The sequence below is a fragment of the Lepidochelys kempii genome, chromosome 4 (assembly GCF_965140265.1).
Source record: "Lepidochelys kempii isolate rLepKem1 chromosome 4, rLepKem1.hap2, whole genome shotgun sequence".
NCBI classification, from domain to species: domain Eukaryota; kingdom Metazoa; phylum Chordata; order Testudines; family Cheloniidae; genus Lepidochelys; species Lepidochelys kempii.
In genome coordinates this window covers 79,681,536-79,707,758 of record NC_133259.1, presented here as the reverse complement: position 1 = coordinate 79,707,758, position 26,223 = coordinate 79,681,536, and the positions used below count along the sequence as shown (strand labels likewise).

At 43.4% G+C, this 26,223-nt stretch overlaps 1 protein-coding gene across 1 annotated transcript in view; it reads left to right on the top strand.

The window, feature by feature from the left end:
• Positions 1-3,267: 3,267 nt before the first annotated feature.
• The window catches only part of LOC140909989 (uncharacterized), a 74,348-nt gene continuing 51,392 nt past the window's right edge, over positions 3,268-26,223 (top strand). Inside the window, exon 1 of the mRNA XM_073340089.1 lies at positions 3,268-3,323. The gene's annotated coding sequence lies outside the window, so the exon portion shown is untranslated. The remainder of the gene's footprint in view (positions 3,324-26,223) is intronic.

Below are 26,223 nucleotides of genomic sequence, written 5' to 3'. Positions count from 1 at the left end.
CTTACCCATAACTATTTTACATTTGGGGACAATGTATACCTTCAAATCAGCGGCACTGCTATGGGTACCCGCATGGCCCCACAGTATGCCAACATTTTTATGGCTGATTTAGAACAACGCTTCCTCAGCTCTCGTCCCCTAAAGCCCCTACTCTACTTGCGCTATATTGATGACATCTTCATCATCTGGACCCATGGAAAAGAAGCCCTTGAGGAATTCCACCATGATTTCAACAATTTCCATCCCACCATCAACCTCAGCCTGGTCCAGTCCACACAAGAGATCCACTTCCTGGACACTGCAGTGCTAATAAACGATGGTCACATAAACACCACCCTATACCGGAAACCTACTGACCACTATTCCTACCTGCATGCCTCCAGCTTTCACCCTGACCACACCACACGATACACTGTCAACAGCCAAGCTCTGCGATACAACTGCATTTGCTCCAACCCCTTCAGACAGAGACAAACACCTACAAGATCTCTATCAAGCATTCTTACAACTACAATACCCACCTGCGGAAGTGAAGAAACAGATTGATAGAGCCAGAAGAGTTCCCAGCAGTCACCTACTACAGGACAGGCCTAACAAAGAAAATAACAGAACGCCACTAGCCGTCATCTTCAGCCCCCAACTAAAACCCCTCCAACGCATTATTAAGGATCTACAACCTATCCTGAAGGATGACCCAACACTCTCACAAATCTTGGGAGACAGGCCAGTCCTTGCCTACAGGCAGCCCCCCAATCTGAAGCAAATACTCACCAGCAATCACATACCACACAACAGAACCACTCACCCAGGAACCTATCCTTGCAACAAAGCCCGTTGCCAACTGTGCCCACATATCTATTCAGGGGACACCATCACAGGGCCTAATAACATCAGCCACACTATCAGAGGCTCATTCACCTGCACATCTACCAATCTGATATATGCCATCATGTGCCAGCAATGCCCCTCTGCCATGTACATTGGTCAAACTGGACAGTCTCTACGTAAAAGAATAAATGGACACAAATCAGATGTCAAGAATTATAACATTCATAAACCAGTCGGAGAACACTTCAATCTCTCTGGTCACGCGATTACAGACATGAAAGTTGTGATATTACAACAAAAAAACTTCAAATCCAGACTCCAGCGAGAGACTGTTGAATTGGAATTCATTTGCAAATTGGATACAATTAACTTAGGCTTGAATAGAGACTGGGAGTGGCTAAGTCATTATACAAGGTAACTTCTTTCCCCTTGTTTTTTCCTACCCCCCCGCCAGCCCTCTTCAGAGGTTCTTGTTAAACCCTGGATTTGTGCTGGAAATGGCCCACCTTGATTATCATACACATTGTAAGGAGAGTGGTCACTTTAGATAAGCTATTACCAACAGGAGAGTGGGGTGGGGGGAGGTATTTTTTTCATGCTTTGTGTGTATAAAAAGATCTTCTACACTTTCCACAGTATGCATCCGATGAAGTGAGCTGTAGCTCACGAAAGCTTATGCTCAAATAAATTGGTTAGTCTCTCAGGTGCTACAAGTACTCCTTTTCTTTTTGCGAATATAGACTAACACAGCTGTTACTCTGAAACCTATCACAGCCATTGTCCTGCTATATAGCCCTTCCCACTCACCTAGCCTTGACATCTCTGACCCTCCACATAGTCTCACCATTGTTGATGTGAGAGCCTTCTCCACCACAGCTCTTGCATTGCAGCAATGCATCTACTGCATTGAGCTGTCATGGACTTTTGCCTCTCATAGGAAAACAGCTCTCTTCCTTGCCTCTAGCCCTCAGTTTATTTTCTCTTCTGTTTTTATTTGATTTTTTAACTTTTAACTGTATTCATTCACTAATTTGGGGTTCTAGATTTTAGGCTCATCTCATTCATTTTAGTAGCCCCGTTGCCATCATTGGTACTTCTTGCATGAATGAGGTGAACAGGATTTGGCCTTGTGTGAAAGTTGGTGTCCAAGGAAAAGCCATATTGATTATAAAGGAAACTGACAAAGCATTAACTACAGCAGCATTGTAGCAGGGTGCTGCTATACTCTGTGGATGGCCTGGTAGGTTGTTTAGATTTGTGTTAGCAAAACAAATCTAATGAGGCTAGCTAGTAATGGATTGCAATATGATGCTGGAAACCCAAGTTCAATGACTAATCCCCATCGCTCATTACTGTGGCTAGCAGGGAATGGAAGGAATGCAGTGGAGGTAACAGATTCAGCCTACAGATGGAGTATCTCAATCATCTGAAAGAGCCCTTTCAGGGTAGTAAGAAGTAGTGGCCTGAAACTAAAACATTGGAAAGACTAAAGTGCTTCAATTCTTAAGGCCATACTAGATTCATCTGTGAGTGCATCACACTTTATATGCTAAACAAGGTCCAGCATGGTCAGAGAATTTAAGGGAGACATCCCAGGAAATACCACAGCACTGCAGGAAGCGCTGTTGATGACCCATTTGGTGATATCCTTTCCCTAGAGTTCATAATGATCCAATGCTCCAGCTTGGGACTAAGAAGGGGGAAGATGCTGATGTTTGGGTGAGATTTAAAACTGTGCTCCTGATCTGTGTGGGCACCAAATAGCTCACAACACTTTTTTGCAGTAGTGTATGTGTGGGGGAATGTTAATTCTGGTATCCTGGCCAAATCCACTTGGGATAATTACAATCTTCCTACAAAGCTATATCTACATTTTCAAATGGGTGTGATATTATTTTTCACTTGCTGTTCTATATACTGTCACATTCCACTCTAGAAGTAGCTGCATTTTAGTACTGCGTGAAGTTATCAGTGTAAGTTATATAGTTTATATATCACTTTCTAAATAATTTGAGATTCTTTGGGTTCAGAGGCCCTCTGTAAATCTAAGATCTGGGTCTGACAAATCATTGCATTATTCTTGTTTTATGTGTGTGTAACTCAAGTGAAAAACTGGAGTAATGCACTGGTGAATCAAACCCAATGTTTTCATCATGATAAAACTGGATTTCTTTTTAAATTGCAAAATATAGCTTAAAATACAAGGTAAATGAATGACTGGTAATTTTCTACTGGCACAGACTCGGAATCAGAAGATTATTTCATTAATGAAGCCCCTGTCAGTCATTTCACACCTCTTCAACCTCATTGATGATTTAACCACACTGGATGATTGTGATGTTGCAGCTGAAGTGGATGATAAAAAAAAGGCTGTTGAGATCAGTCCCATTTTCTCTGTGGATTTGGTGAAAGATTCAGTGGGTGCACACAATACTTCAGGAGGCATACAAAGAAAAACTACTCAGCTGGACTGCCCCCTCCGCTGGAGCACAGAGGTAAACATTGCCTGTGATATCATTCTTTCCTTTCTGAACTCTGACTACCTTCTCAGTACTGAGAGTCTTTTCCAGAGGTGTCCTTTTATTCAGCCGTCAGTAATATTATAAAAACTGGCAGGATGCCCGCTATAATAGGAAGCCAGAAAAGAGAGCTGGTGACTGGACCCTTCAGAAATTGTTGGCTGAAAAATATCTTGATAAAACATAGTGGATTCATTCTCCCAGACTCTCTTATTGTTCCTTAAGATGTAATATTTGCTTCTTCTTTCAGTTAGACATACATCTCAAGGCTGAGGTCATAAAGTAGATTTACTGGACAATGAATTAAAAGTGATGTTATAATTTTAGACACAGAACTATATTGAGAAAGATCTGCAAGTGATGTAAATTGGTGTAGCTCCATTAAATCAATAGAATGAGACTGATTTACACCAACAGGTGAGCTGGTGCAAATTTTTTATCTGACCACTATATACAGAGATTAAAGCTCCAAACAAGATGCTCTGGGTAAGTGTCTCTAAAGGATGTACTCCCAAAAGCCATACAGAGACACTAAAATAATACTGGTCACAATTTTATTCTCAGCCAAATCTCTATCTGGATGAGCTGGTACCACTCTTCAACAAAATAATGATTGAAGGATACCCACACATAAAGTCCCACTGAAACTAATTATTCATTTCTATATAAACACTCTCATCCCCAAACCAAAACAGATAAACCAAAATAAACCAAAATTTATTATGTTTGGACTGCTGGACTGGTGATTACACTAGTCAATGTGTCAAAGACATAGGACATACAGTGGTGCTTTCCTCTTCAGTTCTAGTAATATTTTAAAAAGAAGAATCTGTTACAGTATTCAGCATTATCCATCATTTGGACTCAGTGTAAAAGCTCTGGTCTTTATCTGTGTTGCTAGATAGTATTGGCATACTCTTCAAAATACTGTACATAGAGGTTGATATTAATTTTGTATTGTAGGTTCATACACTCTCCTTAGGGACCTCATAGGGGTGCAGAGGCAGGATTTAGGTAGCAGATGACAGAACAAGGAGCAATGGTCTCAAGTTGCAGGGGGGGAGATTTAGGTTAGATGTTAGGAAAAACTTTTTCACTAGGAGGGTGGTGAAGCACTGGAATGGGTTACCTAGGGAGGTGGTGGGATCTCCTTCCTTAGAGGTTTTTAAGGTCAGGCTTGAGAAAGCCCTGGCTGGGATGATTTAGTTGGGGATTGGTCCTGCTTTGAGCAGGGGGTTGGACTAGATGACCTCCTGAGGTCCCTTCCAACCCTCATATTCTATGATTCTAGTGATAGAGTGACTTAAGAAATACATACAATATACAGACCAGTTTATGGTTCGGAACCAACTGCATTCCCTAATTTTGATGTGCTGCCATCATAATGGCTAGCTATGGAAAAAAGCATTTGATGGGAGGCAGTAGAAATCCTCTCTAAAACCTTCATGTGACCATACAGTTTGTAATTGTTAACTCCCCTTCAAAGATCTAGATATTGGCACTACAAACACCAGAGTTGGACGGCTGTCTCTAGCTGAAGAAGCAATGTGCATGTTAAACCTCTGACCAATTTCTGGTTATGAGATTAGAAGTTAAAAAGTAAAACAGAATATTTCTGGAACCAGCCGAGGACAAATTCCAGCAATACACCCCAAATAATGCCCAGTTAGTTTATATCCAGATACAGTCAGCTCTGCCCATGGCAAGAGAAATCTTGTTATCTCTGGCAAGAAAGACACAGATCAGGTCAGTACAGCATGCAGTGATGAGTTGTTTCCTGCTACTTTCTTCAGCAGTAATATGCTCACAACTGTGGATGCTGTCTTGTTGAATTTGGGCCAAGCTAGCCACCCATGCCACATTCTCTCCTTGTGCTCACACTGACTGCTACATTATGTGAGTTGAGAGATGCAACAGATAAATAGATACTGAACTCCTTTATGATGCAGTGGGGTATCTACTTAATGCACACATCATTTGTGTGCTGAATCTTCTCTCTTTGTACCCTTCCCCATCCTTACTTACCTGTGCAGACTCAGGGAGCATTTAACCCTCTCTGTTTAATTTGAAAAATAAAAGAGGACCCCATGATATTGTAAAACATGTCTTGGAACATGTACAATACTGGAACATAGCTGTCCGGATTATGCTATCCATATGTATGTTTTGAATGTACAAAATACTAATGTTCAACATGAAACAGAAGCATCCTACATTAGCTATTGAAAGCTAAAGAATCTGCATTCAGATGTCAATAATTTTATCTAGACGAGCGTTATTGCTGAACTTCTTTTTAAAAAAGACTGTGCATCCAGCAAGTTACGTTTTGGGGTCACAGGAGAGGTATGCAAACAACAGCCCAACCCAAGGTCCTTCTTCAATAAAACTATCTTTTAAGTCTTCAGGCATTCAGATACCTGGTGACTGACACAGTATACATGACTGGATGGATAGACAGATTTCAGTGTGAGCTTTGCCTGAATAAAGACCACAGGATTTAGCTCTGTACAGGGGCATACACGCCCAGCACTGCCAAGGAGGGATTTAATGAAGCCTTTAGAGCCAATTAGACCCAACCTGCTACACCTGCAGCAGATGTCAGCTGTGGAGAGGGACATTAAAAGGAGATGGCCTAGCAGAGTTCAGGTTTGACTAGGAAGAAGAGCAGAGAGCTTTTGTTCTCTCTCTGGTATAGTTAGTGTCTGAGCCAGCTTACTGTCTAGATGAGCACTGATAGACGGGAGGGACTGACCAAAGGAGTGGCTGTCACACAACAAGACCTGAGTAGAAGGGTAGGGTCCTGCTGAAGACTCATTGGATGACCCTGTTTTGCATTCTTAGCCTTCTTAATTTGGGGCCTTTGATACCCTGGAAGGGATGGGACTAAAGTGTGCCTTAACCAGAGGGCTAAAGCATCACTGCATTATACCCTACAAGAGGTGGTGACTGTTGGAGACCCTTTTACAGGGTAAGTAGTGCCATATTGGGCCACAAGGGGGAATCATGCAGGTGTGCTTTGTCACAGGCTCAAAAACTACAGGTGTGCTGTTTACAATCATACATATAATAACTATGCCTATCATTTTACATCTTCTGGGAGGCGTCTACTTAAGACTGAGGCTGGTGCCCAGTAGGGCACTTAGGACTTTTTTCACAATTCATTTTCCACAGAAAAGCAATGAATAAGGACAATGTTCATACCACCTAACTTGTGTTGGGTCAGTGGGCTACACAAATAAATAAATAATAATAAAAAAGCTTTCAGAAATGTTTCAGCATCGCTGATAGCAGTTCCGCTCCATAGGTGTTAGCGATGTTGGGAGTCCTAGCAAGGATGGATGGGTTGCCACCAGCATGTTAAGCATTGGCATGGTACTTAGAAATACAGCAAAAGGTGCAAAAATAATAAAATATTTTCCTCCAGTCCCTCTCTGCAAGCATAATGGAGGGTGTAGGTATAAGATGGAAAATCACTGTTTATAAATACCTATATGGGGAACAATGTGCTCTTCAATCTAGTAGAGAAAAGCATAACACAATCCAATGACTGGATGCTGAAGCTAGACAAATTCAGACTGAAAATAAAATGTAAACTTTTAACAGTGAGAGTAATTAACTATTGGAACAATTTACCAAGAGTTGTGGTGGATTCTTCATCACTGACACTTTTAAAATCAAGATTGGACATGTTTTCTAAAAGATCTGCTCTAGGGATATTTTTGTGTGGAAACTGGCTTGTGTAATACAGGAGGTCAGACTAGATGATCACGGTGGTCCCTTCTAGCCTTGGAATCTATGAATCTATACATGTTGTGCTAATGGCTGGCTTTTGGCAGGTTTATCTACTGCCAGTCTACAGTAGGGACTGACACACTCTCAAGGCTCTGATTTGGTTGGTGAGAACATCTGATAGTTCAGGATGTCAATGGTAGTCACACACACACCCCTCCCGCCCAGTGTTTCTAGAGTCAGAAGGTGGCCTCTGCTCCAGCATGGGCTCCATATACTACTGTCTGTGGCATCTTCTAGGCCAGGGACTGCAGCCCACCTAACCCCCATTTGTCACTGGTGGGTTGGGTGCCCTCCTGTTTGCTCTTCCTCCCATGAAGATTGAGCCTTCCTTGTTGCCTGGGGCAAGCAGTCAGCATATGCCTCCTAATGTTAACAGTCAAATCCAATGATGACCCCAAGTTATGATCCCAGAAGCTGGGAATAGGCAACAGGGGATGGATCACTTGTTGATTACCTGTTCTGTTCATTCCCTCTGGGGCACCTGGAATTGGCCACTGTCGGAAGACAGGATACTGGGCTAGGTGGACCTTTGGTCTTACCCAATATGGCTGTTCTTATGTAAGTTAACCAATGTCATCTCTGTTTAAGAAAGGGAGGAGAGAGCCGAATGAAAATACAAGAAAGCTTTCGCTCTTATTCATACGTCATCTCTGCATAGGGGAGCTGAGCTACTAGGAGCTGGGACAGCAGATGTTATAAAAGTGAAAGGTTGGTAACTGACCTCATGCTGTTAGCAGAATCCCAGTTCCTAGTTGTTCCATGGAGCTGCCAGCCTCCTTACTATTCACCTGAAAGCATCTTGCTCCCAGGAAGGTTTGGTTTTAGTTCCTCAAACCAAACTCTGTCTTTTATTCAAAGATCACTTTGCGGTCATACTGGGGCTTGGACCAGCCCCTTGCTCTGGATGGGCCAAGGAGGGTGCTATAGACTGCACATGAGGAATCCATAGCCTTTTTTTTAGACTGACTTTCACAAGTGGGGTGATAAACTGAACACCCTGGCTTCAAACAAAGGCATCTGTGATATGACCAAAGCTTTTGAGGCAAGCCGTCTCCTTCAATGGAGAGAAATGGAAAAATCTGGAGAGACTAGGCACACAGGGAAGCAAGCAGTAATCAAATGCCCCCCTCCCCCCACCGAGAAAAGAGTTTGTTTAAAGGAGTGGGTGAAAGTTCCTGGTGTTGCCAACTCCAAGCATTCATAAAGCACCAGTCAGGCCCTCAAAATTATGATTTCAAAAAATAAGTTTTGGGGTTTTTATTGCTTTCTGGCCTTTCAGCTTTTAGGGTTCAGTGTCAAGCTTTTCTCCACAATCATGAAAGCTAGAAACTCTTTTTAAAGTGAAAATTGAGGTTTTTCATGTAGTCCCATTACTCCAGAAGCAGGGGCTCTTGCTAAAACACATACCATGAGAATCTGGATAAAATGAGATTCGGCAACATTGCTGTATGTTTATTATACCTATGTGGCCATTTCCTTTTAATTCATGGCTCAGATTCTAGACTGATTTATTGCAGCAGGCTGTGAATGAGTGTCCCTCTGGTTCCACCAATGGGTCTGTCTATGCCTGCTACTGTTTTGACAGATTAAAATCCAAAGGTGTGTTGCTACCTGCTGTCTGGTGTGTATGCCCTATTCCTTCTCCCTGCTCACTCTTCATCCTTGAAGTGGTCTAAGACTTCCTTTCTTTCCCCTTCCTCTTTAGCAGGGAGGCTCTCAGTTCACCCAACAGTAGCCTAGTAGGGGGTTAATGATGCTGAGAAGAGGCCAATTAACCAAATAGGCCACAGCTGAGAGGAATTAGGTGGCCTAAGTAATCCCCTGAATGACGAAGGAGCCTCACTGAGAAGGAACAGGTGGGCCTAGAATAAAGCCAGGAAACTGGTAGCAGAAGGGGGCTGTGGTGAGGGAACCTGTAGTTACTCTCTGGACACTTGAGAGAGGGTAGGAAGAAAGGAAACCGAGGGGGAGAGGGTTTAGGGAAAGGCTCAGGGAAATGGTGGCAAGGTTTAAGATGGTGCAGACTTTGGCTACTGCTTAGAGGATCCCAGAGTTGGAACCTGGAGTAGAGGGCAGGCCTGGGTTCCCCTACCAGCCACTGGGGAAGTGGCACTCTTTGGAGCAGCGAATGGGAAGATTGCCTGAGACAGTTTATATGGAAAGACTTTGATGCCCCAGAAGGGGGCACATAGTGACTTGGCCCTCACGAAGGGAGAGCACCTAGAGTTGCACAGTCTGAGAGAGAGAGAGAGAGAAAGGTGGCAGGGCACGCAGTGAGCAGCAGAAAGGGGTGTCAGACCTGGAAGGAGCTAATCCCCAGAGCAGCCAGGAGGAGGTGCCCTAATGGAGAGAAGACCCTGTGACTCCCAATATTGGAGAATGGAAAAAACTCAGTAAAGAGAAGCAGTAGTGAGGATGGGGATCAAGAGATGTACATAACTTATCCTCATAAGCTGAGGAGACTTTTATGCCACACAGTTTCAGTGTTTGACACTGAAGCTCCTTCCTACTCTCAGCTCTCCTCTTTTGCACTCCCATTTTATGCATGGCTCTTGACACTCCCTCCCAGCTGCAGGCTAGAACAGCAGCAGTGTGGAGGAAAGATGCAGAGTCCTTAGGGGGATAGGCCTGAGAGACACCACATATGGGCTTGTTCCATAGCATTGGAAGTGAAGGATAGGAACAAGGCTTTAACTTCCAGGCATTTTCAGCGGGACATCAGTCCCACCACACCATACCAGTTGCTGTCACAGTTATTCAGACTGAGTAGTACTTTATTCTGCAAGCTCTGTGCTTCCTTTATCAAAGCCTCCAGAGCAGACGATGGGGGAGGAGGGAAATGGGGCGGAAGGTAGTGTGGCTGGAGTATCCTTCATCCTAACTTCTTGCTTCCACAAGCCCCAAAGGGGCTATGGCCGTGAGGGGCCTGTGCCAAGGATCAAACCAACTCCTGTCAGCCCCTGAATAAGGGAGGCATACACTAACTCCCCTCAGTCTCTGTGATAGCCCTAGCACCACTGCAGGGGTGAAAATTAGCTCCAGTCTCTCTCTCTGGTGTAGACAGCTTCATGCAATACAATGGTACATTCCCACTTAGAGATCATATTAATGTGGCCATGCCTGCTTGTGGTCCTTGTTGTTCAGCTTCTGGAGCAGTGGCTGAAACATCTGTTTTGTTTTTGTCTGGTTGATTAAAACTCCAAATGGCTCTAGCTAGGTTAGTAGAGTTCACCACCACACTCTAAAGTAACCCATTGTGTGTAACATGCCCATCACTATGGCCCTGGTCCAGAAAAGATCTTTAAGTGTTGTCCTGAATAGGGACAGGCTGAAGCACAATGTTTAAGAGCTTTTCTGAATTAGGAACTATCCTAGACACTTGCATTGCTCAAGCACCTGTTTTACGCGGGGAACTAACGGGTAGTACCTGATGACAATTCTGGGATCATTAGCCAAAGCTCTTCTCAGCTGGAAGTTGCTTTCCCACACACCTCTGTGCTGGTTTAATATAAGGTGCCAACCCCTGCACTGCCCTGCACCTTGTGTAGTCATTTACACTTTGCACAGATATAAATGACTGCTCAAGGTGCAGGGCAGAGGAGAATCAAGGCCACAGTCTGGCATCAGCATTTATAATGTACAAACATGGCTGTTCAACAGCAGAATAAGGTGCTTGATCCAGGCACAGCTACTCACCATTAGAAAAGAGTGTTTCTCTTGTTTCTCATTAGAAGTTCATAAAAACCTGCTTAATGTAAAGAATTATTAACTCTTGGCAGAAAATAACTGAGGGAGCATTTTTCTTGCACAATTTTCCAGTTAATTTTGCCAATGCAGAAAAAGGTAGGTCAGTGCTTTCCTTTGCCTCTGACCGTGTGCATAACTTGGGGGCAAAATGCTGTCTTATCTGTAAAATGGAGATTATTTTTTTTATCAGTTAGGAAAAGGGGTAAATTACTGCACAAATGCTAAATATTTTAAACTTTATTACTAACGGGCAGAGACATTTTATGGATATAAGCAGTTATTGGTCTTGTCAAAAATCTCTCCCATTAAAGATATTTGGAAAATTATTTTTAGACATATCTAGGTAAAACACTGAAAAGAATGAGCATTTCACTTGAATATATAAAATCCTTGCCTATACTGTATTTTGCAAAAAATCTGGGTAGATCAGGAGTTGGCTGCTGCCATCTAGTGATGAAATATGTTAAGATGATTTTCTAACTAATTTTTTAAAACAAAGTTGCTACAGATGAGCTGTGTGCATAACCAGGATTATAAAATCCTGGACCAGTGCCTCAGATAGGGTAAATTACCATGGCTACAGAACTGTCTTGATAGCTCTCTAAGACAATTGTATCCAAACATATCAGCTTATGATACATTTGTATGATCACCTGTTGGACTTCTTTCCTTTTTCCAAGAGCTTTCTCACAATTGACTCCTGACAGGTTCAGCTCTAAAGTTATCTATAATATTGTCCTCTTATAAACAAAAGTGCTACATTCTATTTCAATAAAAAAGCATGTTCCCATTTTAAAAACTATTTTGAGACATCATACTCTAGTAGTGAGGGGAAACAATTGAGAAACAGGAGAATAGTTAGTTGAGTCACTGAATAGAACCCAGATTCTCCTCCTTTTGCTTTTGCCACTAAATTTTGGTGTCTACTGGGAATTAAAAAATAGGGAGTTGGCTTTCTCATTTGAACTAGTGATTGAAGACACTTGTACACTGGCAGTGAGGGACCAGCTTGGCCTACATAAACATGCTGTGTGACCCTTCAGCTGGCCAAGCAAAATGAGGTCTTACACTCAACTTGCTAGAGTTTGTTTGAAATCTGTAGCAAAGTTCCCATTGACTCTAATGATGCAGTAGCAGGGTCTGAATTAGAGACCTAGATGCGCCAGCAAAGAGAAAGGCAGGCCTGAGACTAAATGTGAGGGAAAGGAAAAAGAAACCACAGATGTGGAAGCTGAGAGAGAGAGATACCTTGGCATGTGCTGCATTGAGAATGGGAGAGAGACCCTAGACGGGGCAGGGGAGAGGGGAATGTGGAGAAGGTATAGGCAGATACTTTCATAATTAACAAATGTTCAAATGCAAATTAACTTTGTTTTTAATATTCCTAACCATCCCTTCTGCTCCTGCCTGTGTTGGCAACCCAGTGTGGGAAAGTTGGGTAAGAAAGTTTACATTTGCTTGGACAAGTATAACTTGCTCAATTAGCACTTTATTAAACAACATATCCAGCCTACCCAACCCACAAGGAAAAAGTACAAAATACATCAGGTGAAGTACTGTAATGAACTCCTCCTGCTCAGCTGGTAGGATCACAAATAGTGAACGCTACTCCCCTATGAAGGGAGAGGAAATGAAGTTATGTTAATAACTGATGATTGATCTAGATTAAAAGAAAATACATCTTTGGTTCTCCCATATGTTACACATGGGAGGCAGGAAGAGGCTGTAAAGATTGTTTGTATTTAAATAATTGGCTTACCTTGAAACTTTCACTTGCTTCTGTTAAACACTGAAATCAAGGACATCAAAATATTGCAGAAGAACCACAAAACTGAGGACTGCTGTTTAAGGAAGTGGTAACAGCTACCAGTGCAAATTTCAAACAAAGCCCCCTACTGACCAGCTGAGCAACAGCCACTTCCAGATATGAAATGATCAAGGGGAGTTCCAGGTTTGTATTTGGACAATGGCAATTTGGCATATATCCTGTTTCAGCAGTGAGGTTGGTTAAAAGACACAAAACATTGTTTTGTATTGACTCGTAGTTGCCTGTGGTTTGTTCCAAGAGACTGACAGATTGGGATGGTCTCTCCCTTCATGGCATGATCCTGCATCGTTAAAGTGAATGGGAAGATGGATCATTTTTAACAAGCATGTGTAAATTAAACAAGCCTTCAGTGATATGTCAGAACATTTACGATCTGTATTACTTATGCGGAAACTTGAATGGTGCTTGCTCTCTTCAAATAGAAACCCTCAATTATCTAAGATCTTCTAAACTATGGTCCTAACTGAGATAAGCACTTAAGTGCACGCTTAAATTCAACTGGACTACTCATGGTCTTAAAGTTAATGGTCATAAATGGACCTACAAACCCACTAAAATTAACTTATCCAGTTCCTCATTTACTCCAACCTGTTTGGCCCATCAAACCCTTGGGGAAACAAAGATTCCCTGAAGGTCATCAACATTTATCAGATATCAGGCTTACAGTTAAAAAAACAAATTATCCGATCCACTCCAGCTCTAATGGTAAGGGCATCAACCTCAACATCTTGCAGTTTACCCTCTGTATATGATGTGTTTAAGGCCTGGCTCCCTGTTAGTCTGGCTGTGTAGACTTGTAACACTCCAGGGAGGTTTCAGTATCAAAGGTGCCTGGGGTCGAGCTGTTGCAATGTAGTAGATGGAATTCCACTAATTTTGTTTTAATTACGGTTCAAGTTGACATCTCAAAGCTTGAACATTGTTTAGAGAAGTCCCTAACCTTGGTCAGTCAATCTATTCCACCTCTACCCCGATACAACGCGACCTGATATAACACGAATTCGGATATAATGCGGTAAAGCAGTGCTCCAGTGGGGCAGGGCTGCGCACGCTGGTGGATCAAAGCAAGTTTGATATTATGCGGTTTCACCTATAACGCAGTAAGATTTTTTGGCTCCCGGGGACAGCGTTATATCGGGGTAGAGGTGTATTTAATACTTTTCCAAGGATTGTAGGAGTAAGAAGTGATTCTGTGGGTGTTACATACCAGTGCCTGTCAGAGGTGATGACACTAGATTTTGTCTTCAGATGACCAGTAACTACTACTGGTTCTCTGTTAATGTTGTATATGCTCCTGTCAGGGTTCCCTCCCCACTCTGAACTCTAGGGTACAGATGTGGGGACCCGCATGAAAGACCCCCTAAGCTCATTTCTACCACTTAAGTTAACAACTTCCCCAAGGCACAAATCCTTGCTTGTCCTTGGATGGGTACTGCTGCCACAGCAAGTGAGTTAGACAAAGATTCAGGAAAAGGACCACTTGGAGTTCCTGTTCCCTAAAATATCCCCCCAAACCCCTTCACCCCCTTTCCTGGGGAGGCTTGAGAATAACATACCAACCAAATAGGTAAACCAGATTCTTAAAAAACAGAACTTTATTATAAAGAAAAAAAAAGTAAAAGAAGCACCTCTGTAAAATCAGGATGGAAGGTAATTTCACAGGGTAATCAGATTCAAAACACAGAGGATTCCCCTCTAGGCAAAACGTTAAAGTTACAAAAAAAAGCAACAACCCAGGGATAAACCTCCCTCTTAGCACAGGGAAAATACACAAGCTAAAAACAAAAGATAATCTAACGCGCCTTGCTTTATTTATTTACTCTTTTTGCAATATTGAGACTCATTTTAGGATGATTTTAGGAGAAGGTGTTTTCTGACCTGATGCTTCTCTGCTTCCCCAGAGAACACACAAACAAAAAGTACACACAAAGCCTTCACCCCCCACAAAAGACTTGCGTGAGTTAATCAGACTTCATCTGCTCAATGTATAGAAAAAACATTTGTCAGGTAGTAGTGTTTTCGCACTTGGTAAGAAACCAGCATTTTGTACATTCCAAAGAATGAATGTGTGCAACTTTGTGTGATCAAGATTTTCTAACAGTATATTAACACTTACAGATGCATCCCCAACTTCTGTTGTAGCTAAATGACGAGTCTCGGAGCTCTGTCATCTTCTTAAAAAGACATTACATCATTTTTTTGTGGTTTTACTTTTTTTGTTTCCTAGCAATGCGTTCTCTGCAGCCCTCTTTCTGCCTTAATGGCTTTCTAAGTCTAAGTGGTGCTGAATCATTGCCTCCCAGCTATGATCCAACGAAACATCGCATCTTGTACAAAACGGTTTGTCACCATTGACATGTAGAATTTGGCTTCCAAACTCTTTCACACAATCTTATGCAGTAATGATAGTGTAGAATGGCAGTGGAGTATCCATTTGGTCATCTGAATGGAAGGTGGCAGTGTTTATGGACTAGGTTGGAAGCTTCAGGAAAAAAACCTTGCCTAAGCTGCGTGTTGTATTTAGTATTTGTGAGAGCAAGAGAAAATGAGGTACAGAGACTTGTTCAGTGCTTGAGTAGCCAGCAAGGCGTCCACTAGAAAATGAAAACAGCAGGGCAGTGATACCTGTTTTTACTTTGAGTCTGCAGCCTCAAAACGTGCCACTGTACATTTAGCTGCTATCCTTAGAGGGTGGTGGATGGATTGTGGGCAGCGCAGTTTCCTTTATGGGTGGTTTTTCTGGGCACCAGACATTTCAGATTCTTCATGAATGAGTCTGTAATGGCTTAACAGGTTTATTATTCAATACCAAGAAACAAACCTTTAACATCAATGAAACACGGCTTTAAAGTGAAACAGTATGGTGGAGGGCAGAATACAACAATGGGGGTGGGGGTCCAACTCACAACTGAGTATATGTCTTGCCTCTGCCTCCTGTTCTTCTGCCTTCCAGTGTTGAGTGTCGGAGCTCAAAGTTATCAAGGTCATTAGCTTTGGCTGGGGAGACGAATGACATCTCGGAAGCAGGGGTGCAGCAGGCAACATATGTTGGTGTTCCCAGTACCCTGTATTATCCCGGGACTGCAGAACATGGTTGGGTCCTGGTTGAGGGCACTGGATTGCCTGTGTGCTTCCTAGCAGCATGCACTGCAGTAGAGCATTTTGCTTCAGCGTTGCCTCCCCCTCTGACCTCAAATGCAATCTCCAGCTCTCCTTTTTCACTTGGGGGTGGGGAGAAAGGGTCTGCAATGAGCTTTCTGAGCATCTCCTGAGTTCTCCATTACTTCCCCCTCAAGTTAGCCAGCTGCTCACCATTGATAAAAGGCCCTAGGCTGGAGGGTCTGGCCACTACATGTGATGTCGCTGGGGGAGTATGTAAATATCAAGCTGTTTATATTCCAGAGAGGTTATGATAGCACTTTAACAGGTATTTTTGATTTTCCCCTCCCTGAGATTCTTCTCAGTCTTGGATGGTTGGGGGCGGGGGGCACCTCAAATGGTAAATGGTGTGTGCACGAAGAGAGCTAGACTGGGTTTTCTGGCTGTGTAGTATATGCTTTTTGGGTGTATGATTGTGCCTTGGAGACTGTGGGATGTTCGGAGTTATGTTCCCAGATGTCTTAGCAGTTTTGCTGTGTTTGGGGGTGCTTAGATGGTGTCAAAGGGATTAACAGGAGCAAGCTGGATAGGGGCAAGCTGGACTATCGTGACTCTTGTTGACATTACACTGAAGTGGGTGAGTAGGAGACAGAATTGCCTTATTCAAAAAGGCAAAGGGCAGACCAGCAATATATGGTGTGAAATTAGTCACCAAGATGAGTTCTCCCCACCTCACCCCACCCAGAAGTGCTGAAGGAGTGGAAGGGAATTGCAAGGTATGCTTAGGAAAATGACCATGTGTCTATCCCACAGAATGTCCAGTGCAAAATCCAGCAATTTCTCAGTTTGAGATTCTGCTTTATTTTAGACCTGCTGAAAGCACACACACAAAGTTTCTGCACTGATTGGCTGAAGCCTTAACTGCTCCTAGTCTTTCTCTATGTAAGCCTGTGAAAAGCAATTAAGAGCTGTTTATCCGAGGGATAGCATAGCAGTGCATCTTTTCCTGTATAAATGCCTATTAGAGGGCACATCTACCTCAGCAGTAGTCTGAGTACTTCTACAGGCATGCAATGTCCATGGCTGCCTCATGTAAACTGATAATACAAGCCAAACTTTTTTCCTGTCACAACTGTCTCGATAAGCTGCTGAGGTTTTCACATGTGACTGTTTTCATTACTCAGATATGTTGGGGAAGGTAGGGAAGATGAGTAAAGGTTCTGGCTCCACCATACTGCCAGCTACCATTTTGAGCTGATGAATGGAGCTTATGGGGAGGTGCAGGTGTTCGCTGCGCAAAACAGATGTGGGGAGGGAAAAGGAGGAAAAGTAAATGGATACATGCCCTCTGAGGCATGGGGTTGTAAACAGTTGATGGTCAGGGCTTTAGCATGAGTTAGAAGCCAATTGACTGTCTGGTCCAGCTGCCATTTTGAAACTATGGTGGCAAACAAAGGGAGGTGAGGGCTGAAGACTTAGAAAGGCTCCTAGTTCATATCCATCAAAAACAGCTGTGGCCATGTGGCACCTAGAACAGAAGTTAGCTCAGAAATATAATATAATATAATGAATTGTAAAGAGAGAGATTTACCTGCTGAGGCTCCCTCAGTAGGACCTGCCTCCTTAGTCCTAGACTGAGTTTCTGGCTGAGACTCAGGCTTGCTTCCTACATGACTGCCCTTAGAGTCCCAAGTCCTGAAGAGATCCTGGCTTTTCAGGGAGAGCTCTTCACTCCCTTCCTCATGTCCCTCCTCCAATGGCTCTTGCTGCTTGCCTTTTGGTGGGATGAAGAGCAGTAGTGGTGTAATTGCTTAATATCCTGTCCAGCTGTACAAAAAATGGACAAATTGTTTCCATGGCCATACTGTTCCTTGGCATCCCTGGTTTTAATGCAAGTCCTCCTGAGTTGGTTGCTCTTTATCCAGCACCAGTTGCTGTCCCAGTTGCGACCCCTCTCAGACATCTGACTAGCAATGTCCCTAAGTATGTCTTTATTGCAGTGGCTGGCAACAAGACTTGCTGCACCAACATTTCTTGCCGGATGCAATGAGATCTATAGTCTCAGCATGGCTCCAAGTGGCTGCTCAAGTCATGTTGTAAGGCTGCTGGAGTAATCTTGCTTAATACTGTGATATACTGGAATCCAGCAGCAAATGATCTGATCCTGACACTGTGACAGCTTTCAAATGGTGGAGGAGGCATCTGAGCAACTTGATCCCAAAGCACTGGAGGGCAGACAGGTAAACAGACAGGTCTGTAATGAATATCCGCAAAGCAGAGTGGGATTGAAGTTGGAGGACTACCAAAGTAGTGTGCAGCAGCAATGTGTGCACATGAACAATAAATACCACTAATTCAACTTGCATCAAACTTGGTATACTTTTGAAAGAAGACTTCAGAGTTTACAATAAATGCAGAGTTTTAGTGTTCTCTAAAGAATTATGTGTACACAGACATTTTTAGACCAAGTTAGTGTGGACTAAAATTCCTGCATAGAGAAGCCCTAGGCTAACGAACCTTAGGAATGTCTGTAACTTCACCTCCTGTCTTAAAGAAATTTCTTAAAATCCTGTAATGTTTCCCTTCAATGTACACACGTTATTCTGTATAGTCAGTCATGTGAATCCGACTGCTAACTCAGTTGGATATTTTCATAACTTTCTTCATTAAAACATTTAATCTTTATATTCTCTGGAATTTGTTTACGTTGTTTCCCCCCTCCCCTCCCAAGTTCTAAGTATGCTAGCTCTTTTAGGGCCTGCTCTAAAACCTATCTAAGTCAATGGGAGTCTTTCAATTGATTTCCAGGACCTTTAGATCAGGCCCTTAGTTCCAGGTTTCCATCTTCAGCTTGTCTCATGATGGTCTCAACCTATTTAGTATTTATCTTTACAGTTTCCTCAACTGTGCTTGAAGTCCTATAGTTGGAAGCTAAAAACGCTAGCTTGGATTTCCTTAATGTGCCAGTTCTTTCAGTAGTTAGGCCCTTAGTTGTATCTTCTCATCTGTGCAGATTTTCCCTTGTAAACTCTTGTTTGTTCTCTTACCTGACACATATTTATGTCCAAGAGAGATGCAACTTTGCATTTCTGCTCTGAGTGGTAGTAACTCTGTTTTTTCAAATACACATATGGAAACAATGGGCCAACTTCACCCCTGTTGTAACTCCACTGAAGCTAATGGACTTACACTAAGGATAAATTTGATCCAACATTCCTAAGCAGCCATAATCTTATTCTAGTCTCAAATCACATCACAACCCTGAAACAGAGATTCCCAAACTATGGTCTGTGGCACGCTTGCTGGTGGTCCATGGAAATTTGTCTGATTACATATTTATGGATCATCTCTATCTATAGCTACTACATCACATAAAGACAGAGGGTATGTCTACACTATGAAATTAGGTTGATTTTATAGAAGTCGATTTTTAGAAATCGATTTTATACAGTTGATTGTGTATGTCCCCACTAAGCGCATTAAGTCGATGGAGTGCGTCCTCACTACTGTGACTAGGATTGACTCATGGAGCGGTGCACTGTGGGAAGCTATCCCACACTTCCCGCAGTCTCCGCTGTCCATTGGAATTCTGGGTTAAGCTCCCAATGCCTGATGGGGGAAAAAACATTGTTGCAGGTGGTTTTGGGTACATGTCGTCAGACTCCCCGCTCTCTCTCCCTCCTTCGCTCCCTCCCTCCATGAAAACAACTGACATCAATCATTTTGCACCTTTTTTCCTGGGTTACCCCATGCAGACGCCATAGCACGGCAAGTATGGAGCCTGCTCAGTTCACTGCTGCTGTTGCGAGCATTGTAAACACCTCGTGCATTATACTGCAGTATGTGCAAAACCTGGCTAAGAGACGGCAGCACAAGGACAATTGTGAGGAGGACATGGACACAGATTTTCCTGAAAGCATGGGATGTGGCAATTGGGACATCATGGCAGCAGCAGGGCTGGTTGATATAGTGGAATGCTGATTCTGGGCCCGGCAAACAAGCACAGACTGGGACCGCATAGTCTTGCAGGTATGGGATGATTCCGAGTGGCTGCAAAACTTTCACATGCATAAGGCCACTTTCCTGGAACTATGTGAATTGCTTTCCCCTGCCCTGAAGCGCAGGAATACCAAGATGAAAGCTGCCCTGACAGTTGAGAAGCGAGTGGCGATAGTCCTGTGGAAGCTTGCAACACCTGACTGCTACCGATCAGTTGGGAATTTGAAGAGGGCAAATCTACTGTGGGGACTGCTGTGATTCAAGTAGCCAGTGCAATCACTGATGATCTGCTGTCAAGGGAAGTGACTCTGGGAAATGTGCAGGTCATAGTGGATGGCTTTGCTGCAATGGGTTTCCCTAACTGCGGTAGGGCGATAGACGGAACGCATTTCCCTGTCTTGGCACCTGACCACCTTGCTAACCAGAACATAAACTGCAAGGGGTACTTCTCAATGGTGCTGCAAGCGCGGGTGGATCACAAGGGACGTTTCACAGACATCAACGTGGGATGGCTGGGAAAGTTGCATGACGCTCGCATCTTTAGGAACTCCGAGCTGTTTGAGCAGCTGCAAGAAGGGACTTACTTCCCAGACCAGAAAATTACTGTTGGCGATGTTGAAATGCCAATAGTTCTCCTTGGAGACCCAGCCTACCCCTTGCTCCCATGGCTAATGAAGCCATACACAGGCAGCCTGGACAGTAGTAAGGAGCAGTTCAACTATCGGCTGAGCAAGTGCAGAATGGTAGTAGAATATGCCTTTGGACATTTAAAAGCTTGCTGGCGCTGTTTGCTGACTAGGTTAGACCTCAGCGCAACCAATATTCCCATTGTTATTACTGCTGGCTGTGTGCGCCATAATATCTGTGAGAGTAAAGGGGAGACATTTATGGTGGGGTGGGAAGTTGAGGCAAATCGCCTGGCTGCCAATTTTGAACAGCCAGACACCAGGATGATTAGAAGAGCACAGGGAGGTGCACTGCGCATCAGAGAGGCTTTGAAAACTAGTTTCATGACTGGCCAGGCTACAGTGTGACAGTTGTGTGTGTTTCTCCTTGATGCAAACCTGCCCCCTTTGTTGATTTTAATTCCCTGTAAGCCAACCACCCTCCCCGCCTCAATCACAGGTGGCAAAGGAAATAAAGTCACTATTGTTTTGAAACCATGCATTCTTTATTAATTAAAAAAAGGGAGATAACTGATCAGGTAGCCTGGGTGAGGTGGGGGAGGAGGGAAGGACAAGGTCACATGGCTTATTGTAGCCACGCTACAAATCAAAACTGTTTGAATGACAGCCTTCTGTTGCTTGGGCCATCCTCTGGAGTGGAGTGGCTGGGTGCCCGGAGCCTGTCCCCCCGCATTCTTGGGCATCTGGGTGTGGAGGATATGGAACTTGGGGAGGAGGACAGGTGGTTGTACAGTGGATGCATCAGCGGTCTGTGCTCTTGTTGGCTTTTCTGCAGCTCCACCAGATGCCTGAGCATGTCCGTTTGCTCCCCCATTAGGCTCAATCCTGCCTCTTCTCATCGCGCTTACCTAATGCTTTCCTGGACTCTGCCACTGAATGCCTCCTTGCATTCAGCTGTGCCCTATCAGTGCGGGAGGACTGCATGAGCTTGGAAAACATGTCATCGTGAGTGCGTTTTTTCCCGCCTTCTAATCTGTGATAACCTCAGGGATGGAGGTGATAGGGGGAGCATAGGAACATTTTCACCTGCAGGGGGACAAAAAGGGAGAGTAAACTTTAAGATGATACGTTTCTGAGAACAAAAGGGAGACACTTGCACAGTGAATCAAGCAATTCACAGCAGACAGCACATGTGCTTTAGGTACAAGGTCGCATTTTGCCTTTTATATTGAGCTCCTGCTGGTATGGTGATGCATCACACACTGCTTGGCAACAGAATTCGGTTTCCAGGCAGCCATGATAAGCCAAAGGGTACACAGGTTTGGCTTCTAATGCCTTCATAACATGTGGGAATGTTTTCAAATGTTGTCCTCCTTTCCCATAGCAAGCAATGCTGGTTGTGTTTGTCATTTAAAAGGATGGGCTGCGGTTTTCGGGTAGATGTGCAGCACACACCTCCCTCCACCCTTCCGCGTGGCTATTTGGGATGATCCCTTCACCCCTCCCCCTGCCGCATGGCTATGGGATGATCCCTTTTAGCCGAGCACAAACAGCCCAGCATGAACGGGGTCCTTTTACTGTTCCCTTACAAAAATTCCCCTATTTCAACCAGGTGACCATAAATGATATCACTCTCCTGAGGCTAACACAGAAAGATAAAGATCGAATGTTGCTTGAATGTGATCAAAACCCAGGACAATTCACTGCCATGCTTTGTGCTGCAATGATTCCAGACTACTTGCTACTGGCTTGGCGTAGTAAAGTGTCCTACCGTGGAGGACGAAATAAGGCAGCCCTCCCCAGAAACCTTCTGCAAAGGCTTTCAGAGTACCTCCAGGAGAGCTTCATGGAGATGTCCCTGGAGGATTCCTGCTTCATCCCCAGACTCGTTAACAGACTTTTCCAATAGCTATACTGGCCGCGAATGCATCCCAAGTCTTCAGGGCAAACCAAACATTAAACACTGCTGCTTTTAAACCCTGTACTGTAGTTACAAATGTGCACTCACCAGAGGTGCCTTCTCTGCCTTAAGGGTTGGGGATCCCACCTTGGAAGGGTATTGGCTCCAGGGTGACGAAAAGATCCTGGCTGCTGGGGAGAACGGATTCACCACTTGCCTGCTGCGCATTCTCTTCCTCCTCCTCCTCCTCTTCCTCATCCACAAAATCCTCCTCCATGTTGTTTGAGGCTTCCCCCTTTCAGGTGTTTATGGACAGTGGTGGGGTAGTGATAGGGTCCCCCCTTAGAATGTCATGCAGCTGATCATAGAAGCTGCATGTATGGGGCTCTGACCCAGAGCAACCATTTGCCTCCTTTGTCTTTTGATAGGCTTGCCTGAGCTCCTTGACTTTCACGTGACACTACTGTGTGTTCCTGTTGCAGCCTCTCTCCACCATGCCCTGTGCAATTTTGGCATATATATTAGCATTTCTTCTTTTTGATGGGAGTTCTGCCTGCACAGATTCTTCTCTCCATACAGCAATCAGATCCAGTGTCTCCCTTTCGCTCCATGCTGGAGCTTGTTTGTGATGCTGGGGGGACTGCGTGGTCACCTGTGCTACTGAGCTCGCCACGCTGACAAAACAGGAAAATGAAATTCAAAAGTTCCCAGGGCTTTTCCTGTGTACCTGGCTAGTGCATTGGAGTTGAAAGTGCTGTCCAGAGCAGTCACATTGGAGCACTCTGGGATAAATCTGGAGGCCAATAACATCGATTTGCATCCGCACTACCCCAAATTCGACCCAGCAAGGTTGATTTTAGCACTACTCCCCTTGCCGGGGAGGAGTACAGAAGTCAATTTTAAGAGTCCTTTAAGTCAACGGAACGGGGTTGCTTGTGTAGACGCATTCATTATAAAATCGACTTAACGTGGCTAAATTCGACCTAACCCTGTAGTGTATACCAGGGCCCAGTTGCATAATTATTTCTCTAATACTTTTCTATATAAGCAATTGCCATAGGGATGTTAAGGAAGAAAGCCATCAGACTTTCTCTACTAAACTGGGGTCCTCTTTGCTCTATGGAGAATTCTGAGACTCCTGAACCCGGGTACAGGCACAGCTGTGCAACTCCACTTTTCTCAGAGACCTCTCTGTAAGTTAAGGGACACACCCAATGTCACTATAAATGTTTAGTCTTTCTGCTTTACACAAGGCCACAAGCTCAGGAAAATGCATTTTTATGACCTTTATCCTTGTTCAGAAAATCTATGTTTTCACTTAATATTGCCCTAACTAATCATCATTGTAGTTCATAAATTCCTTGCTTCACTAAATGTGCATTTTCATACATTGTCATTGTGTTATCAAACAGCTAAGGAAGAGAAATTAAGCATGGCCCAAGGCAGCATACCTAGGAGGAGAAATGGGGAAAACAAGAAATTTAGCCAGAATAGCACAACAATTCTCTTGATCTATTGGACTAGGAAGTAATCTGCCAAGGGACATGGAAGCACCATTTCCTGAATGATTTAAAAATTAGTTGGATAGGGCACTGCAAAGCAGGCTACAAAAGACCATCAGAAACGGGTGAAAGGGGGAACTAAATGATGACTTAGGCCTATTCCAGCTGTAATTTTTTATTAATGGTTCTGAATTGGCAGCAATAGCTGTAATAGCAGAGGTCATACTTTATTTTAGGACAGACAGGTCTTTTTTCATTGTACTTAATAATTCGATGCTATTTTGGGTCCCGATGCTTTGTTAGCGATGTAGATTTTAGACTCCAGACACACACAGGTGAATTCTGTAACTAGCAATTTATCTTTAAACAAGCTTATGTTGCATATCCCCAAGGAGAGCTCCCAGAATATGTAGAATTTGGGGAAATACAAAGTCAATGGGAATGAAGTACCTGCTTAAATACTTCAGCACATGCTTAAGGGGGGAGATGCTCAATGTGATTTGTGATCCTAAATCTTATGTGCTCTTAGAGAATCTCAGAAATGTAGGGATGGAAGGTAACTCAAAAGGTCATAGAGTCCAGCCCCCAGCACTGAGGCAGGACCAAGTAAATCTAGACTATATCTGACAGGTTTGTTTTTTGTCCAACTTGTTCTTATCTTCCAATGACAGATTCAATAACCGTCCTTGGAAGCCTATTCCAGATCTTAACTATCTTGAAAGTTGGAAAGTTTTTCCTAGTACCTAACCTAAATTTCCTTTGCTGCAGATTAAGCCCATTACTACTTGTCCTACCTTCAGTGGACATGGAGAACAATTGATCACTGTCCTCTTTATAACATCCCTTGACATATTTTTAAGACTGTTTTCAGGTCCCTTTCAGTTGTCTTTTCTCAGATTAAACATACCCAGTTTTTAAACTTTTCCTCATAGGTCAGGTTTTTATAAACCTGTTATTGGTTGCTCTCTTCTGGACTCTCTCGCCAATTTGTCCACATCTTTCCTAAAGTGTGGTGCCCAGAACTGAGGCCTCACCAGTGTAGTGGAGCAGGACAATTACCTCTGGTGTCTGTCTTACAACACTCCTGTTAATACAACCCAGAATATTAGACTTTTTTGCAACTGCATCACATTGCTGATTTGTATTCAGTTTTGTGATGCCTATAACCCCAACCCTTTTCAGCAGTCCTACCACCTAGCTAGTTATTCCCCACTTTGCATTTGACTTTCCTAAGTAAAAAGTACTTTGCACTTGTCTTTACTGAATTTCATCTTGTTGGGGTTTTTTTTTTTTTTTGACCAATACTTTAATTTGTCAAGGTTGTTTTGAAGTCTCATCCTGTCCTCCAAAGCACTAGCAACCCCTGGCAGTAGGGTGTCATTGACAAATTTTATAAGCATACTCTCCACTCCATTATCCAAGTCATTAATAAAAATAGTGAATAGTATCAGACCCTGGGCTGACTCCTGGGGGACCCTGCTAGATATGTCTCCTGCATTTGACAATGAACCATTGATAGTTACTCTTTGAGTACAGTCTTTCAACCATTTGTGCACTGCCTTGCAGTTATTTCATCTAATCACATTTCCCTAGTTTGCTTATGGGAATGTCATGTGAGACTGTCTCAAAACCCTTCCTAAAATAGATATTTCTCATCTACTGTTTTCCCTCGTCTACTAGGCTAGTAACACTGTCAAAGAAGGAAATTAGGTTTGCTTTGGTATGATTTGTTCTTGACAAATTCATGCTGGCTATTTCTTATAATTCTATTATCTTCTAGGTGCTTACAAATTGATTGTTTAATAATTTGTTCCACTATTGTTCCCAGTATGGAATCTAGGCTGACTGGTCTATAATTTCCCAGGTTCTCTTTGTTCCCCTTTCTGAAGATAGGTACTATGTTTGCCCTTCTCCAGACCTCTGGGACCTCACCTGTCTTTTATGACTTCTTGAAAATAATTCTCAGTGGGTCCAAGATTGCTTCAGCTAGTTTAAGTGCCCTTGGATTAATTTGATCACATTCTGCTGCCTTGAACACATCTAATTTATCTAAATGTTCTTTAATCTGTTTGTGACAGGTTGGATCACAGAAACCCCCTTGGGGGTGCAAACAGATGCGCCAAGACTATTTCTGTCCCTGATTTGCCTGCCAGCTTGGGACTCCAGCACCCTGTCTTGTTGAGCCAGACATGCCAGTCTGCACCAACACAGACCCAGGGTTTGAACCATGTACCCCAAAGCTGCAGACTTAACTGAAAGCATCTTAAGAAATGTTCCTGTCTTTAACACTCAGATGTCCAATTCCCAATGGGGTCCAAACCCCAAATAAATCTGTAAACTCATAAATTGTTCACCCTCTATAACACTGATCGAGAGATATGCA